This window comes from Callospermophilus lateralis, chromosome Y, assembly GCF_048772815.1.
Source record: "Callospermophilus lateralis isolate mCalLat2 chromosome Y, mCalLat2.hap1, whole genome shotgun sequence".
Taxonomy (NCBI): Eukaryota; Metazoa; Chordata; class Mammalia; order Rodentia; family Sciuridae; genus Callospermophilus; species Callospermophilus lateralis.
Genome location: NC_135326.1, coordinates 7,943,271 through 7,963,389, shown reverse-complemented (window position 1 = coordinate 7,963,389; position 20,119 = coordinate 7,943,271). Strand labels below are relative to the sequence as shown.

General features: G+C 45.7%; 1 non-coding gene across 1 annotated transcript; it reads right to left on the bottom strand.

The window, feature by feature from the left end:
- Positions 1-3,174: 3,174 nt before the first annotated feature.
- Positions 3,175-3,248, bottom strand: Trnam-cau (transfer RNA methionine (anticodon CAU)). Its single transcript has one exon. It is a non-coding gene; the product is annotated as a tRNA-Met (tRNA).
- Between the last annotated feature and the right edge of the window lie 16,871 nt (positions 3,249-20,119).

Here is a 20,119-nt window from a genome sequence, read left to right as displayed (position 1 = left end):
TGAGCTACATTCCCAACCCTTTTTAATTTTTTTTTTTTTTATACAGTGTCTTACTAAACTGAGCAGGCTTGCCTCAAACTTGCAATCCTCCTGCCTCAGACTCCCAGGTTGCTGGGCTTACAGGTGTGCACCACCATACCGAGCAACCTTTTCTCTTCTTGGTAAAATTCTTTTCCCAGTGACATCAAACACCGCCTCTACACAGAGAATCCCCCGCTGACATTCCCCAGGGTCTTCTAGCTGCGAGCCTGGACTCTTATTAGGTAAAACTGCTGCAGCTTCCGGTCCAGGCTTCCCCTGTGCGGTTCCAACGTCAGCAGCTTTCAGTTTGGAGTTTGTACATTTTCTGCCTCCAGGGTCCCTGGCAATGTGTTTTTTCTGCATATCTCCTGCGAGGAGACCGTTCAGCGCAGAGCTGCCACCACAATCCCAGCAGAACCCGCAACTGCGACCTCAATTTTTTAAAAATTATTTACTTAATCATTTTTATTTTTTACTCTTGTCTGCTTCTGGAATTTCTCTTATTTAGCCATTGGACCCCCAGAGTTGGTCTGCTAATCTCCTCTTTTTCTGTATCCTTTCTTTTTTCCCTTTGTTCTACTCTCTAGATTTCTTCAACTGGACCTCAGGCGGTAAGCCCAGGGTACATTCATCCATATCCCTTGGTGTGTAAATGTGCACTTGGGCCACTGTACCTTCTGATTGCAGGCACCCACAACTCAGGGATTTTATAGGGACCAGCTTCTGCTCTGCTATTTCGAGCAACCCGGGGTCAGTGCAGGGGGATTATTCTGCCTTGGGAGTGACCCTCAGTTGATGACCCATCAGCTTTTTCACTCAGCACCTTTCCTTGGAGAGACATCGAAGTTATTGCCTGTATCTATACTTAGTTCCTTTTCATTACCCAATAATATTCCACCGTTTGAATCTACCATAGTTCGTCTAGGAGGACACTGTTTCCAGTTTGGGACCCTGGTGAGTCAGTCTGTGAAGATCACTCACATGTGTGTCTTTCTGTGGACATGAATTCCATTTCCTTGGGGCAAATGTGCAGGGGAGCAATTGTAGGGCACTGTGAACATGCACTGCGCATGTTCTAAGGTGCCAAGTATTTGAAGAATCATCAGCACCAACTTAAAGGGGTGTGTACTCTATCTAATTGAAATGGCAAAGGATAAACTTTGGGGTAATAAGATACAAGCAGGGTATTACTCTAAGGAATGATCTCATGGAAATAAGGAGACGCTCTTACAAACGAGGAGTCTAACGTGGCACCGTAATCACAGATAAAAACGTAAAGAGTGGTAGACCAGGAAGGGTTAGTGGGTGAGGGCAGGAGAAGGGCACCCACAGGGACCAGCTGTTGGGGATCTTGCAAAGCTAATGCCCTGGCTGGGAACATGGGAACATGAGGCTCCCAGAACATCTACAGCCCTTGGGAAGAGATGGGCAGAGAAATGTGAACGGAGAGAGCAGAAGAGAAACTAGACGCGGTTCAAGACATTTCCAATCAACGTGTCCATCTGACATTCAAAATGATTCCTATAAACAAAAACTGTAGCTTCGGTCAAAGCTGAGAGAGAACATTTTCCACTTCTTTTCTTCCCTGTCTGCAGCCTCCAAAGACTGCTTTTAATAAAACGCAACATGGTGTGCTGTGTGGTAGATGGTGATTTCCCCCCTAATATATTCTAATTCAAACTATTTTCAGGCAGCCTGATTTGAAAATTGCTCCCAGAGCTATAAAAAGCACATGTATTTTGAGAAATAAAAGATGAGAAACAAGAAGAAAAGGATACTGGAGGGAAAAAAAATGCTCCAGTCTGTCTGGTTGCAACCCAAGCCAACAATCTGAGGTCCCGAGAAAATAATTCCACCAGATTTAGAAAAGGGGAGAACCAAGACAAAAATAAGCCCTGGCAAACAAAATAAGTCCGGTGCCCAGGACTCACAGGAGCCCAATGTAAAAATGTACCATCTCCCTTGCACATCTCGTTTGCATCCCTTAAAAACAAATCACTCTTAGGTCCTTCTTTTTAAAGAAGTGTCCCCACCTTATCTCGTGGTAGATTCTTTTTTATGACTGTGTTAAAGCGGGTTGTTGGGTCTGTTTGGGTTTTTGTGACGGTTTCTTTCTTGGATGTCTTTTTTTCCTGTTGTTTCCTAAAGTTGTTTTTTCCCCAACAAAATCTTCAAGGGAGAAAGCAAACCCATCACTCGGGGTTTTAAATTCGACGGCTGAGGAGAGCCAGTTCCAGGTAAGGAAGGAGAATCAACAAGCAGAAAATCTGGAAAGACATGTCCGCACGGATGTTGGGATTTGGTTATATCCAACAGCTACGAGCTGGGGCTGGGGACGGAGCTCAGGTGGCAGAGGGCCGGCCTGGCATGCACAAGGCCCTGGGTTCAGTCCCCAGCACCATTAAGGGAGAAAATAAATGAGTAACTTGAGCAGCCCCAGGCCAGCAGGTGGCTGGTTGGTGAGTCTGGGCGTGGCTTCCCCCCTCCCTACTCTCTCCAGCCGTCCCTGGGTTCCACTTTAACACAGGGATGCACGGTCTGAGCCCCTGGGCTGCTTTTCATGAGGATGCGTTAACCTAACACCCAGGGGCTGGCAGGTCCTTGGGACTCCTTACAGATGCCTGCCTTCTCCTTCAGAGGCTGCCACAGCCGGAGAGGCTTTATGGGGCTTGGAACACACCAGGGTCTTGGAACAAGCTTGCAAAATCTGAATGTGCAGATCTTCTTTCCTGGGAGTAGGCTCATTACTGAACCACAGCAGAAACATGTCCTCTTGTATTCAATGTTGTGGCCGTGTGCATTGCCATCTCGGGTGCCCAGGTCCGTCAGCATGCATGACTGGTAGTCAGACAGGGGGGGAAATATGCGCTGGGTATGTGGCATGTCCCAGCGGATTGGGAGCCTAAGGCAGGAGGATCACTTGAGTCTAAGAGTTTGAGACCTGGGGAAAATAGCAAGAATATCTAAAAAAAAAAAAAAAAAGTGATTATATATATATATACTTTTAAATCTTAATCTATTAAACCACATGACTTTAAAGCCACCCTTTTGTTCAAAAGCAGATCACATTTATAGTTTTTGAATTTGCTGTTCTTGAACTCATTGTTAAAAAATCCCTGAATTACTTCCTTTTTTTTTTTTTTTTTTTTTTTCCTGTGGTGCTGGGGATTGAACCCAGGGCCTTGTGCATATGAGGCAAACACTCTACCAACTAAGCTATAGCCCCAAAACCCTGAATCACTGTCTTAAGTGTGCTTATGGTCATGAGACCCAGTATTCTGTGGTGAATTTGGTCTATCCAACAAGCACATTCTTCAATGTGGCTACAAAGCTTATAACAAAAGTGTGGACGTTCTGATAGCCAGCCGTCAAGATGGTGCCCACAATCTGAAGACTCCCCACCTAGGATCCCCCTGTCATACCCTGACCAGGACTGGCCTGCATATCCAATAGAAAATAACAGAGACAAGAGGGTGTAATGTTCAAGGATGAGTTGGAAAAGGGATCCCCGCTTTTTTGCCTTGACTTTTTGATCATTCCCTTTGAAAACCACAGCCACCACACTTCGAGGCAGAGGCCCACAGAAGCCGACATGCCAGCCAAGGAGGGAGCCACCTTCGAGTTCTGTTTGAAGTTGCTCCATTTGGGGATACTTGTTATGCAGCCATACTGTCTGTCTGCGTCTCTCTCTCTCACCCACCCCCACCCCCACACACCAAAATGGATTGCCCCCAAAAGACTCACTGTTATCAGGAAAAAAAGTTTGCCACGGTTTTCACCCCTTCGATCAGATTATTCAGTAGATCAGATACAAGTTTTTTAACTCAAGTCTTTAAAGCAGCCAACCATATATATATATATATATATTGGACATGAGTATTTTTCACACATTAATTAAATTTTGCTTCTCAGAGACAATGTATCTCCTTCTATGAAGTTCCTTTTCCTGGCTATAATTCTGATAAAGGGAGTAAAGATATGTCCTTTGCCTTTCTGAATTTCCAGTAACTGTCTAGATGTAATTGCCGACGACCCATGCGAATTATGAAATTGTGACATATTGTTTAATTGACAAAAACTAAGAATCAGACTGAGACAGGGTAGAACATAAGCTCATTTTTTCCCCTACAAAACAAAGCTTAATAATTTAATTGAGTCTGAGGGAAATATTGAAGTAAAATCCCACCTGTTCCATCAAATATTTGTCTTTGAAACAGATTAAACACAAGACTTTTTCATTATCCTATGCATGTAATGGGCTAAATACTAAAAACTACATGTGAACAAGAGTATTTTGGATGTATCAAGTTATCTTCAGAGAATCGAATGTAGGGAAGCGCATAGAGAGGTGGAAAACCTCAGCTCATGACGCAAACCCAGTATTCAGAAGGCCTCCCAAGAGAACACAGCCTGCCGTGCACAATAAATTTTAAAACAAAAATTAAGACGATTCTCCCACCATAGCAGGAAGTTTCTCAAGCACAGAAAACTGCCTCTGATTTCTGGGTGATTACCCAAAATATAAAAGGTCAGTTTAACATCCTTTATTCATCCTGAATGTTCTCCAACCACAGCGCCGCCATCCCTGTCCAAAGCTCACCTTCCAAATCCACGAGGAAATAGCCTATAAAAATAAAAGAAGACCATTTAGTCAAAAACTAGCCTGTAATCTTGTGTTTCTGGATCATATTTTTTTATTCTTTGTCTCCGGGGGGGGGGGGCGGGGAACACGATACAAGTTGGCTTTTGGGGTGTGCTTTTAAAATATTTTTTTGAGCACTTTCTATGACCCAGACAGTTGTCTAAACATAAAACTGTCCAACTCATTTAATTCCTCAATAACCTTTGGGCTGAGTACAACTGATAACCCCCTTTCCACAGGAAGGAAGCTGAGGGTCCAGAGAGAGGGAGAAATTCTGCCCAACTGGTACAGCTGGTAGGAGACCAGTTAAGGATTTCTTCTTCATTTGTCCAGTGCCAGGGATTGAACCCAGGGCCTTGTGCATGCTAGGCAAGGGTGAGCTATATCCCCAGCCCCAAGGATTTGAACTGGCAACGTCGGACACCAAAGGCTCTGGACCCTTAGACCTGACTCTATGTCTTGATTGCTTTCATTAATAAATCTCAATGCCTCTCCAACCAGTTATCTTTTGATCTACCCCAAACAGCAGAACACAGCGGAATCCCCCAAAGCCTGAGAGTCCTACATATAGGGACTTCATGCCTGCTAGAGGTCCCTCGGAAATCCCAGCAACCTGACAAACAGGGCCGTGACGCCAACAGTATACATGTAACTAATGTATAAAGAAATTCACTGCACAGGGCTTTCCCTGATTTATAAGACTGCTATTGATAAACCAGTTCTATTGTGCAATTCACCTGCTATAAGAGAATTGCAAAAACAGAGTACCTCTTAGGAAATGTTCCGTCAAGCATGGAGATGGATGGATTGATGTCAAGTAGCCGGGAGAACAGATTTAACTGTGGCTCTGAACTCGTGTGTATTAGAACGTGCATTAAACTGTCCATGTTCTTGATCAGTTTTAAGACAAGAGGCAACAGAGTGGTCAATTCAAACTCAGAACCAGCTTCTAAAGTATCACTGATCTATGGACGTTATAGGAAATATGTAACTGGAGAAAATGTAGCAATTCATACATTGGAAAATGGATTCAGCCTGCCCCAGTGATCTGTCTGCTGGAAATACATGAAACTATGAACGTGCAAACAATAAATTCAGTTCTTTTGTGCTAGGGACTGGATAATTCGTTATTAAGAAGATTTATTTTTTAAAAAAAACTCATCATTCAGAGAAAATAATGAATCCTGTAAATGCTTGCCAAGACCAAGCTCCTTAGGAGAATAACAGCATTCACATTCCTGATACTACAAGAAACATCATCCGAGAACATGTAGTTTCCTTGAAAAATTATTGACTGGGGAGAATCATCACTGGATAATGTTTAACTATGACACAGGATTATGGTAGATTATGACCTCCATTTATTGTCTGGTTTGGTTTGTTTTTGAGATATCTTGTCCAATGTCCAAAACTATAATGTAGCATTTCAGGCCTGGGGACATAGCTCAGTTGGTAGAGTGCTTGCCTTCAATGCGCAAGGCCCTGGGTTCAATTCCCAGCACCACCAAAAAAAAAAAAAAAAAGAAAGAAAGAAAGAAAAAGATCATCATGACAGTCATTTCAAACCCATAGACCCACGTGGATCTCATCTGCTCATTGTTCACTCACACAGTTGTGCAACATGAACTAGCCACATGAACGATTCTGACAGCCCTGGGCCAGTTCAATAATTCCAGAAACACCTAACAATGAATGCATTCTGGAAAAGTCAGTGCTGTACCTCATTTCCTTCAAACTTGAAGCCTGTGGCAGAGCGTCAGTTATGGAGATCTGAGCGCTGGCTTGATTAAGATTGCTCAGAGGAACCAAGAAATGGTCTCTGTTGCAATCACATATCTTTCCTCAGCCAACTTTTCTCAACCTTTCTGACACTGACCTTTGGGAAGAAAGGCAAGGAAAAGACTAAATGACCAAATGACCAAAAAGGAGGGTTTCCACCCAAAGCCACCCTGGTGACTCATCTTGAAAGCAGATCTACCCACCCCAGCTAAAGCTTCTCTCTGCAGTCTCACAAGAAGTCCTGGATCAGAAACCCCCAGTTAAATTCCTACGCCCAGAAACGCAGATAATGCTGTTGATTGTTCTACACTGTGAGGTGATGACTTGTTCTGCAGCCGGACATAAGCAATGCACCAGGAATTTGAACCCAGAGGTCCGGACCCCAAAGCCCGCGTCCTTTGCTTTCACAGTGTTCCTTTCTCTGTGGCCTTTTGGGCAAAATCTGAATGTCTCAGCCTCCCCAGTGTGTGGTTTCCCCTAACAGCCAGCGTAAACCCCAGGAGCATATTCAGTGCTGATCAACTGGTAAACCCCCGATGCGTATTTTGGGATGAAGAGGGAACCACCATCCAAATCGGTGTGACACCAGGAGATGACCCTGGGGACTTTGCTCTCACTTCTTGCTGACCCAAACCGGAACAAATTCCACCTCTGAGAAGGAAGAAGGAAAATCGCCAGAGTAGGGATTTTTGTGAATTCAGAAAATCATTTTGAGGCACAAGACGTACGAATGTTTTCCAAAAGCAGGCAAAAATAAAAAATATCGTCCTAAGCCCAAGTATGTTGTTGGGCTTCCCCGTTTCCAAATGCCTGGAGGTGTGGGGCAGCAGGTGCCCAGAGAGGAGTGGCCCAGCCTGGCGCTGACCTCACTCAACCCCTGGCCACAGAGGGGAGCCCAAGCCCTCATTAAAACAGCATTTGCCGGGGCTAGTGAGTTGTTGGCACACGCGCAATAAATCAACCCTCGACGCCCAGTTGCAATGGATTTTCAACGTGGGAAGTGCCTCATCACCCAGCTTTTATTTCACAGTGAGGATGAGGGTGGGGAGAAAATAGTAATGTGTGAAAGAAACAAAGTCCGGAAAGCTTTGACCTGAAATAGGAAACCAGGGGACCTGCGAATGTTGCCGGGGAGATCAGGTGGAAGACCACACGTTTTTATGGTGTCCACTGAAACAAAAGTCAGCCACCATATCTGACAGTACAAACGCTGCTGTCACACATGGTGGCCACCCGTAGCAATGGAGCCCCTGAGATGTGGGAAGGATGATGGAGAAGCCAACTATTAGTACGTTGGATTCTAGCTAGTGACTAAGTCATGACTAATTAGTTACCCATGTACTTCACTTAGATATAAACAGTCACATATGGTTAGAAGATATGGCACCAGGAAGAGCCAGGTGCTTCAGGACAATTCCCCAGAGAATTTGGGGCACCCTCAAGTAACTGCAACCAAACACAATCTGAGAATTACAGGGCTCCCCCTTATCCCTAGGGGATACATCGCAAGACCCCCAGTGGGTATGTGAAATTGCATCGCACCAAAACAAACACATACTGTGCATGAGAGAAAGCTTAACTATACATGAGACACAGTAGCTGGGTGCACTGGCACACACCTATGTTAATTGGGAGGCAGGAGGATTGCAAGTTCAAGACCAACCTCAGCAACTTAAGCCCTGAGCAAGTCAGTGAGACCCTGTCTCAAAATAAAAAATAAGCCAGGCACCGTGGGGCACACCTGTAATCTCAGTGGCTCCAGAGGCTGAGGCAGGACCAATGGCAAGTTTAAAGTCAGCCTCAGCAATGGAACGAGGCCCTAAGCAACTTAATGAGAGCCTGTCTCTAAATAAAACACCAAAAAGGGCTGGGGGTATGGCACAGTGATTAGGTGCCCCTGGGTTAAATCCCTAGTAACAAAAAAGATAAAAAATAAAAAACAAAAAGGGCTGGGTTGTAGCTCAGTGGTTAAGTGCCCTTGGGTTCAATCCCTGTACTAATTAATTAATTAGATACAGTAAGACATTGACAACAACTAATAATAAAATGGAACAATGTTAATAATAAAACATAATACGGCCAACATAACTACTCTTGGAGCCATTTGAAATAAAATATGTGTTACCTAAACATAACCCATACTTAACAAAAGCACTGTGATATTGTGACAGTCAATCTCGTAACCAGAATGCCACAAATTATCAAAAGGAGGGTAGCATATACACTGTGGATACACTGGACAAAGTGATGATTCACATCCCAGAGTGGAATGTCATGAGATTTCTTTCATCTTTCTCTCCAGAATGATGCTCAATCTAAAACTTAGAAATCATTTTCCCAGAATTGGATATAAAAGGACTCAAAACTAAAACTTCAAACCATATTTCAAAATTTCAAGGACACCCTATTGATTAACTATTGTCTGGAGTCGCTTTAGGATCTAATCTAAGAAGCAAGACAAGAAAGAGTAAAGAAGGATGTCCACCCAGTGTCTTCAGTCAGGTTCCTCTCCAATCATGGAAGGACGATTCAGTCTGTTCTGTAAGAGGGGGCCTGATGTATGCCTTTGGGGTTCAATGGGGCAGCAAAGTGAAGCAAGGCTGCCTGGATTAGAAATCAAGTTCTGTTCACAAAGGAAGTCCAAATGGGATACAAGAAAGCCCTGGGAGGCCCAGTAAGGCCCAGTGTGGCTTTCTAGGTCCACCTGTGGCTAGGCAGTGGAATGACTGGAAACTCACCCCCGGCTGGCAGGAGCATCAGCTTATATGACCACTAAGGGACACTACCTACAGGTTTCTACTGAAATGGCCCAACCGTATTCCTGGGCACATGACTACTGTGACATGGTAATGAGTAAAAGCAGCCAGGCCCACATGATTCAACATATAGTATTGCCTTATCTAAGGTTTCCCTTTCAGTGGCTGCAGTGAGTTGAGGTCAAATATTAAATGGAAAATTCCAGAAGCCAACATTTGTAAAGCTTTAATTTTTTTGGCATACCAAGTAGCATCATAAAACCTCTCACTGTCCTAGAATGTCTCACCCAGAATGTGAATTATCCCTTTGACCACTGTATCCATGCTGTATGTGCTACCCACCCATTAGTCATTTAGTAGCCATCTTGGTTATCAGAAGGACTATCACAGTATCACAGAGCTTGTGTTCAAGTCACCTTGTTTTACTTAACAGTGGCCCTGAAGTACAAGAATAGTCATGCTGGCAATTTGAATATGGCAATAGAAATGCTTCCCGTAAGTGAAAAGGTGAAAATATAGTAAGATATTCTAAAAAACGGAGAGATCATATTCACATACCCTTTATGACAACATACAGTTCTAACTGTTCTTTACTCTTGTCCACCTCTAATTCACAAGTTAAACTGTACCACAGGTGTGCCTGTGTAGGGAAACAGACCACTTACAACACTCAAACATCTTCCAGATATATTCTTCAATTCTTGTTTTCAGTAAGACAAGGTCTCATTAGGTGCTGGGGAGCTGGCCAGATCGCCAAGTTGGCTTTGAACTTGCAATTCTCCAGATCCCGAGTTCCTGGGACTATTGATGTGCCCCAGGGTGCCTGACTTCAACAGCTCTTTTTATTTTTGGAAGGTACCAGGGATTGAACTCAGGGGCACTTGACCACTGAGCCCCATCGCCAGCCCTATTTTGTATTTTATGAGAGACAGGGTCTCACTGAGTTGCTTACGGTCTCACTGTTGCTGAGGCTGGCTTGGAACTCACGATCCTCCTCCTCAGCCTCCTGAGCCTCTGGGATTACAGGCATGCGCCACCGCACCTGGCTCAACAGCTCTTAAAAGGAAGCTTTGTCCATCCCAAAAAGTGCACTCAAGGGGCTGAGGTTGTGGTTCAGCAGTAGAGCACTCACCTAGCACATGCGAGGTGCTGGGTTCGATCCTCAGCACTACATAAAGATAAATAAATATAATAAAGGTATTGTGTCCATCTACGACTAAAAAAAAAATAACATAAAAAAAGTACAGCTCAAAACTCACCCCTTCCATGAACTGTGAAAGTTTCAAAGAGCAATCTTTCATTTTCTTCCCATGAAAAAAAGCAAAATTGTGAATTAGGTTCACGTGCATAGGTCTTATTGTATTCACCAGGATTTGAACCTAATGGGTTTTTAAACCTCCCTTGGTGTTTAGCACGGTAATGGTGACAGATACCGTGTATTTGAACTCTCTTTGACCAAACCACATCTCTTCTGCTATTAAAGTCGCTTAAACGGCAAAGACAAATATTATCTCATACTTTCTGTGAATTTTCAAACAGCTGAATCCAGTTAAACACATATTTCTTGGTGCATATAAAAATCAAAACCATCGCAACAGAAAAGACTCCGGAATTTTCCATCCACACAGCTGTTGCTATCCAGCACCAGTGGTGTCAATGTCACCCCACTGTCCCCCATTAGAAAAAGCACTGCGTTGCTTTATGGTTTCGGTTTAGGGCAAAGGCATCAGAAATGATCAGGAAAAAGAACAGACCCCAAAAATGGGACCAAAAAGCATGCAGACGGTTACAGCATGCTAGATCAAGAATTTGAAATTCGGAAACGCCAAGTGCAGTGGCGCAAGCCTGTAGTCTCAGCAGCTCGGGAGGCTGAGGCAGGAGGATCACAAGTTCAAGGCCGGCCTCAGCAAAAGCCAGGCACTAAGCAACTTAACCAGACCCTATCTCAAAACATAAAAAGGGATGGTGGTGTAGTTTGGTGGTTAAGCACCCCTGGATTCATTCCCCAGTACCAAAATAAATAAAGTATCTGGGAGGATGATTTCTGCAAATAGTGCATAATTTCACATTAGGGACTTGCACCCCCATGACTTGGGTATCTGGGAGGGTCCTGGAACCAATCTCCCATGAATCCCAAGGAGGACTACAGTTTAATGGGGCACCATTGGGCATGGAGTGGTCTCACCTATTTATTAACACCAGAGGGAAAGCAGAACAGAACAGAAAGCAAGAATCTCCCTTTAAAAGACTTTTGTCCACCATCATGGAGTTCTGCATGCTTGGTACCTGGGCACAGAGTCCCTGAAGTCCAGGAATTGACCGCAGCTGAAGCCATTTGGAGCATCGTATGTTCGCCTGTCCCCAAGCCTTTCATTTGATAACAGTTTCATAATTCTTTGTAACATATGCTTGGATGAAGGAAATTTCCAGAATGGTCAAACTTGTCACCTCAGTCCTTAGGAGTAAAGCAAGAACTCTGACACACTTGCCCTCCCCCTTGGTCCCTGCCTCAGCCACCCAGTTGGTCTCTGGGGCTTGCTAGGGTCATCATTTCCTCCTTTGGGGAAGAACTCTCCCAGGGCTTCCGGCCCCCTGGGAGTCCTCTCTGGCCTGCTCTGGCCCTGCCTCCCAGGAAGAAGGACCCATGGGGCCAACAGGAGGCCGGAGCTTGAAGGCACAGTAGGAAGACAAGTCTGTGGGTTCTAAATTCTCATCAATATGAATCTATGACTTTGGCAGATTTAAAAAATTAGTTGGATTTTTTCCCCATTGTCTTTTTCCTTAGATAAATGCATAAGTGTGCGACATTTAAGATCTAGAGTCAGGCACGGTGGCGCACACTGTAATCCCAGTGGCTCAGGAGGCTGAGGCAGGAGGATCACGAGTTCAAAGCCAGCCTCAGCAACAGAGAGACTCTAAGCAACCCAGTGAGACCCTGTCTCTGAAAAAAATAGAAAATAGGGCTGAGATGGGGCTCCGTGGGCAAATACCCCTGAGTTCAATCGCCGGTACCCCCTCCCCCCAACACCAAAAAAAAAAAAAAAAAGATCTAGAGACAGTTTCAAAGATTTTCCAAGTGTTTGATCAGTCACAGAGAGAAATGACCCAGGACCCAAGGCCAACTTTATGGTGCTGGGAACATTTCAGTGTGTGCCTCTGCCCCAGGGACAAAGCGCATCGTCACCTGCACAGGGAATCCAGGAGAAACCACCACCCAGGACTTTCGGGAAGGAAAGGCACTGGTACTCGGTGCACCACACAGATCTTCACCATCTGACCTCCCTCCTTGCTTCCTGCTGTTTTGCACTCTGCAATCATTCTTCTTGATATTTTACTGACTTAGCAAAAGGTTTCAGTGCTCTCTGAGCCTGAGTAACAAGCAAGAAAAGGGAAAACCCGGGCTGCCTCGGGAGGTTTGGCAAAACTCAAACCACCCACCAACCCCACAACCACTTTCAAAAAGCACAAAGGAGGCCGCAGTCTGTGTTACCTTATCCACTCTGAGACACACTCCACCAGGGAAAAGTGGAATTGCCTTTTAAAGGCAGATTGCTGTGATTCAGACGTCAAATAGCACCGTGGTCTAGACCTTTTGCAGAGGTCTGTGTCCTCTGCAAAACTCCTAACTTGGAAGATGATGGTGTTGGTGGTGGGGCTCTGGGAGGGGCTGGGGTCATGAGGGTGGAGCCCCATGGTGGGATGAGAGTCCTTAGAAAGCAGACCCAGGGAGCCCCTGCCCTTCCACCATGGAGGACCCAGGATAAGGCACCATCTAGGAGCCAGGAAGCAGCCTCAGCAGACCCCGCGTCTGCCATGCCTGGACCTGGGGCTGCAGCCTGCAGAGCTGACAGCAGTCAGGGTCTGGGGTCTCTAAGCCCCCCGGGATGGGGTGTTTTGTTACAGCAGCCCAGGGAGACTAAGACACGAGCCCTCTGACCAGTGCAATGCCCTGAGTACGTGTGTCCCCAAGTTCCTGCACCGAATCATCACCCCAAGGTGCTGGTATATGGAAGGGGCTCTGGGAGGGGCTGGGGTCATGATGGCACCACCCCGGAATGGGATGAGGCTCCGGATAGAGGAGATCCAGAGAGCTCCCTGCCCCTCCCACCATGTGAAGACGCAGTAAGGAGGTTCCACCTATGAACCGGGAAGCTGCCCCAACAGATTTACAGAATATGCCAGCACCTTCTCCCAGTGGACTTCCAGCCTCTAGGACTGCAAGAAATGTTTCTGGCTTTTGAAAACCATTCAGTTTACAGCATTTTGTTAGAACAGCCTCTCATGAGCTCTAGAACCTTCCTATGGAGCTAACCACACCCACTCAGCACATACACCATCTATGGTGCAGGAATCCATGCACGTACACACCAACAGTATGTTGGTGTGTATCTACCGTGGATCAGTGCATATACGCACACACAGGCACACACTTATCTACTACGGGTCAACTCATGCATGAGCACTCACACAAACAGCACGTGCCCTCTACCACAGACCAGTGCACATGTGCACACAGACGTGGGCATGCCCATCAACCGCAGCACACCCGTGCACAAAATCCCTAGGAGTTTGGGGTATAGCTCAGCGGTAGGGCGCTTGCCTAGCGTGCTTGAGATCCTGGGTTTCACCCCCAGCACTGCAAAAAGCAAGTGAAATTTATCTATTATTATGACTTTTCAAAAAAAGAAAAAAGAAAAGAAAATGCCTTTCTTCTCAAACCCCAGCACTAAGAGTTAGGGCTTTATCTTGTGTGTTGATGTAAAAACTCCCTTGATGACTGGAGCTGTAGCTCAGTGGTAAAGCACTTGCCTGGCATGTGTGAGGCCCTGGGTCCGATCCTCAGCACCACAAATACATACATACATACATACATACAAGATTCATTGACACCTAGAAAAATTTTTTTAAAAACTCCCTTAGTTGGTCAGTGAATTCCAACTGTCATAAAATGTTTGCCAAATTGGACTCGTGACTCAACAAGGTAGACCACAATGTTTTAGGAAAATGCAGCTTCCCATCGGGCATGGTGGCACATGCCGGTAATCTCAGTGGCTCGGGAGGCGGAGGCTGAGGCTGAAGGATCGTGAGTTCAAAGCCAGCCTCAGCAATTTAGCTAGGCCCTAAGCAACTTAGTGAGACCATGACTCTAAATAAAATATTAAAAAGGGCTGGGGATGTGGCTCAGTGGTTGAGCGCCCCTGGATTCACTCCCAAGTACCAAAAAAATAAAAATAAATAAAAATAAAAAAGCCCAGGCGCAATGGCTCATGCCTGAAACCCCAGCAACCTGGGAGGTTGAGGCAGGAGGACTGCAAGCTCAAAGCCAGCCTGGGCAAGTTAGGAAGACCCTATCTCCGAAGAAATAATCAAAACAGCTGGGGATGTAGCTCAATGACAGAGCGCTGCTGGGTTTAATTCCCAGGAAAGAAAGAAAGAAGAAGAAAATACAATTTCCCTTTGATCCCAGGCAAGCATCTAGCCCACTGATACCATTCAATGCCAACATTAACTGCAGTGTACCTTCTGGCTAAAGCAAGAGATTGGGTGAAACACAGTAACAAAAAGACATCAAATTCACATGTAGATTTTTTGGTTTTTTTTTTTTTTTTTTTTTTTAACTATGGTGCATACAGAAGTTTCAGAGGGGAAATCGCTACCTTTTAAGCATGATGGTAGGCAAAGAGCTCTCATGGGCCCATCTGGGGACAAGCTGAACCTCAAAAAGAATCATGACAGTAATCGATGACAAGATATATAACAAAAATGAAACCACGAGTCAATAATGTTGCTCAAAACTAAAGGACAGAGAAGTAAAATCTCTGCTCCCTAGGGGGACTTCATCTAAGTACTCGTAGCAGAAACGAAAGTGTCAGTAATTCACCAGTCTGTGACTCAGTACAAAAAGAAAAGACGGTGCATGGCTGTGCACAGATAGTCACAGGCTCAGAATACCACCCCGGATTACTCACTCATTGCACAGGACAGACGCACATGCCCAATGTGGAGGTCTGGTGGACACATGCCTGACCAGCTTTCCACACCCAGCCAAGACAAGACGAGGCCAACCTGACCATGGAATGCCCTCGTGCACCTTCATGAAAGGGACACGGCACCAACTCTGCAGCCCAGGAGGCCAAGTCATTGCCAAACATGTCCAACCTGAATTGAAGCAAAAAAAAAAAGCAATTATACAAATACGGATTATTGGATATTAAAGAGGACCACTGCCCCTAGACTTTTCCAAAGCTATCAGAGACATGCAAGAAACTCTAAAGGACAATGACCAGCTCGTAGCTGGAGAAATCGCAGAGTCCTAGCTACACGTGGTGGGCACGATTCTGAACCAGAGTTTAATGGCAGATTTTTTTAACAAAGACTATAGATATTTTTTCTTGAATCCAAAGGCCCTGGGAACTACTAAGTGGTCACCGATGCCCCAGCAACATGACAGCCACCTGGTGCTCTGAGAATTCCTGCCTTGGATGGGTCTGGGGGCAGGTTTGGGGCAAGTGGCATTGCTGGCCAGGTTTGGGCAAGGTTGAGATGCAGCCGTCCAGCTCAAGCCCAGGTAGGAAGTGCTGGGATCCATCCAGATGTGCCCTGGGCTGGGGTGCAGAGAGTGAAGAAGTCCAGGAGGAGCTAAACACTGGGTGCCCCCTGTCCCTCCTGACATTGCTTTGCTCGTGGAAGCTACAGAGAGAAAGAAGGGAAGGAAGGATGGAGGGTGTGGGGCGGGGGGAATGCCCACCGAGGATCTCTGAAATAATTTAGGAAGTCTTAGACTAACATTTGAAAAGGATCACTCTGATAATTGGTGTCTCAATTTATATCCCTTGGAAAAGCCATTTCAGTGATAGAGAATTTAGTCAGAGAACTAAATGGAGTCAGTCACACATTTATCTCGCTAAGGATTTTGTGTCTCGGTACTGTTCAAAGGGTAATTTTGAAAATGGAAAAAAAAAAAAAAAATAGGTCCAGTGCTGAGCACTGTTCCCATCACACTGTGTACCTTAGTCCTTCTCCACCTCAACACCTGGGCTTTAGACAAATTCCATACCAAGAGACAGGGAAGAGCTGTCCCTGGCCCACGGTCTTCCTCCAAAGCTGGAAACTCTTAGTTTGAAATGTGCAACAATGAATCGAAATTCAACTTGGATACTCAGGCATGATTCATGGGCCACACGGAAGGGCTACAAATCGTTTCCAGTTGCGCTGGATACTGGCAAGAGAAGACAATAAATCAAACTTTATTTTAAGAAATTTCCTGGTAGGTTTTTTGTTTCTGATCCTGATAGACCGCTAAATCTCTGTCCTGCCCCCCACAAAGAAACCCAGATAAGCATCAATGCATCAATGGTGCCAATGGGCATCAGTTCACTCGCCCATCTCACAAAAATATATCTGCCTGTTGTGATTTTTCTCTCTTTTCCCCCACCCCAGCCCACGCTGGTGATCAAACCCAGAAGTGCATGAGTGCCACGTTTTGCTTTGTGGTCTGTTCTGCTGAAAGTGATCCCCAGTAGCTTTTACACGATAGGATGTTTTCCAATCCCACAAAGTGAGTTCTTCTGGGGTACAGCCTGGATGTTCTCAGCAGACACAACGCTTTAATTGGGTGAAGAAAGAGATTTACCACTTCAACCCTTCTTTGTAAACCTCCTTGGACTCTGCCGGTGATCCAAGCCCCCACTGCAGAGGTTCCTCCTCTTTCAGGGTCTGTTGGATGGTGTTACTGTTTTCCAAATGGAGTGTACATTACCAGTGCCCCTGTGCGCTTTTATAGGACTTAGGACAATAACAACTCTCTTGGGTTTCCTTCGCTTCTTCCTGGCAGATGACCACGACCTATAGTGGGATCCAGGAAGCTTTGACACAAGTCATGGACCAAGGCTAGCAGCCTTATCCATTTTTTTCCTTCTCTTTAAGTTCATTTGATATAATTTAGCCCAGTACAGTAGTTCATGGTGGTACACTCTGAGAAGCATTTTGTTAGGCTATCTCATGATTGTGCAAATATCCCAGCGCATTTACAGAAATCTCCTAGTAATGTCATTGGACAGGACCACCATTGTCTATGAGGTTCCTTGGTGACCAAAACGTAGTTGGATGGCTCATGACCACGTGGGCAAAATAGCATCACTTCAACATGAGAAGGTTAAAAGTGACTGCTGAGAACATTTCCATGGTTTTCCCAAAGGCATGGAAGTCCCGGGTGCCCTGCACATGACATGTGTATAAATTCAGGCTGGCTGCTGTTCGAGCCCCACTTGTGACCACATCCTATCCATCGTGACAGGCAGACTGTGAAAGATGAGTTTGGTGAGATTCCTCCCCCAGCCTGAGCGCCCCCAAAGACACTGCCGGAGCCTGCACTCTGTGTGCACCAGGCCACCTTTAATTGATTCTGAAAGTCGCCTGGGCAAGCACGCCTGCCAACTGATAAATCCATGAATGCTAACCTGGTCCAGCCCCAGGGCTGCCGGGTGTCACTCAGATACACCAGGCTGCATCCTGGGGCACTCAGCAAACCATCAGCCCTGGATCAGTGCAGTGCGCTCCAGGAAACTTGGCCATCTCCTCTAAGCAGAGCATAAACAGGACCCTAGGCACTCCTTACCAAGAAAGAATTCACACAATGCAAATTCCACAAGACAACTAAGAAGAGGCCCAAAGAGCAAAGGAGAAAACGACCTCTGACAGCCACAATCGAGCACTTTTCCTTTTACTCATCTTGAAAAAATCACGTGGGAGAAACTTTCTCCCCAAAAGAACAGAGAGCCTTTCCTGATGTCACGCTTTTTCCGGTTTACAGAGATCAGGTTTCAAGGCCCTTCACCATTGATCCATTAGCTAATGATGGCTCAAAAAGTGTTTCCTGCAGAATGAGGGTTAGCTTTCAGTTGGAACAAATTAAAAAAAAAAAAAAAAACTGCACCCCAAGCTCACCACCGTCAACTCATGCCCGTAACCCCAGCTCCTTGAGAGGCTGAGGCAGGAGAATTACAAGTTTGAGGCCAGCCTCAGCAGCTTAGAAAGACACGGTTTCAAAATAAAATAATAAAAATGGCTTGGGATGTGGCTCAGTGCTCGAGCACCCCGAGTTCAACCCCCAATATCGCCAAAAAATCAAAAACCTGTGTGCACATTAATGAGATGAGGTGAACTTTAGAACCCAAGAGAAGAAGATAATCCCGTCCCCTGTGAAGTCACCAGCACTGCCCTTTTCTAGTGTTTCCTCCTGCCGTTTCAGCTTATCGCCTCAGTCACCAATGAGGCCCAGAACTGCAGGGGCACTTGTCCAGGTGCCCGGGGCCTGTGGCATTTGGAGCAGCGTCATGTTTTAGTCTGATTTTCCTGACAGCACGCCCACTCAATCTTGTGATCCTTTTATCCTGCAAACCAGAAAGCTTCCTCCAAGATAGGAAGCAAGATTTCACTGCAGAACACCATAGCCTGTGTCAGGCCCAGGGCTCCTACCTGAGTTGGGTTTTTTCTTTTTGCTGTACTAGAAGAACACACTCCATCAAAGTCCCAACTTTGTTAGTGGATGAGAAGGTTTCTTTTTCTCAAAGGTTTAAAAAGAAAGGGGGGATGGACTGGGGTTGTGGCTCAGTGGTAGAGTACTCGCCTAGCATGTGTGAGGCACTGGGTTCGATCCTGAGCACCATATAAAAATAAGTAAGTAAAAATAAAGATATTGTGTTCATTTACAACTTGGAAAAAAATTACCAAACATCGTCTGCACTTTCAAGCTAGCCTGAAGCTATACCATGTTCATGCTAGAATTCCTCCATAAGATGAAATAAAATGATTGTGAATGTACTTGGTGCCATCGACAGTAGGCTTAAAAGTGGTTTAAATGGTAATCTTTAGGTTATCTCTATATTACCACAATGAGAAAACCAATTAAAAATGAGCCAGGCATGGTGGTGCACACCTGTAATCCCAGTAGCCTGGGAGGCTGAGGCAGGAGAATCGCAAGTTGGAGGCCAGCCTCAGCCACTTAGTGAGGCCCAAAGCAACTCAGTGAGACCCTATCTCAAAACAAAAAGTAGAATAAAATAAAATATCCAAATCATAACTCTCAGAACATCAGAATGTGACCTTATTTGGAGCAAGGTCTTGTAATTAAGGTAAGCTTCAAGAAAGGCGATCTTTAGGGTGGGCCCTAAGTCCACGGTTATGGATATAGACAAGGTTCATCACAGCTAAGTGGAGACACAGAAGGACCGGTGATGGCCGGGAGGAGGCAAGGTCCACAGCAGAGTGTTCAGGGCAGGGGCCGGGGACAACAGGAACAGCCTGATGTCCTTGGCACTGAGGACGGGTGACAGAGCACACAGCACTGCTTGCTCCCACGAGGGCCCAGCTGGGGTTGAAGATCAAGATTCTGTAGTAACACGAATTTGCTCGATCGTGCAATTTTTCTCCAGCACCGTGGGGAGCTTGGATGTGGACCAAGCAAGGCAGATGGCTGGGCTGGTGGAAGATGGGGCTTGTGCACAGGGCCCCGCACAACGTTTCGGTTTGTTTCCAACAGGAGCTCGTTGGATGCATGGGCTTCAATAGATCCTATATAGTAAACACTGGATACAAAAAAATACTCTGATCCACCTTTGCGCAGCCACAAGCTGAACGCAGCAGCGGTGCTGGAGATGATTTTCCCCCAAGTCAAAATAGTGTTAAGGGAGAGTGGGGGTGGGGTGCTCTGGCTGCTGAGCAGAGGGCCACATCCAGCTTCTGGATTTGGGTGAGTGCTGCAGAATGACAATGTATGTCTCTGGAATGCACTTCTGTGTCCATAGGTCATGCGTCACAATAAAGAAGTGAAAGGACAGAAGGACTATTCCGTGGCTACACCAGCATTCAACTTTTAACGACAAGCACTGGAAATCCAAATCGAGCTAGACACCAGGGTGGC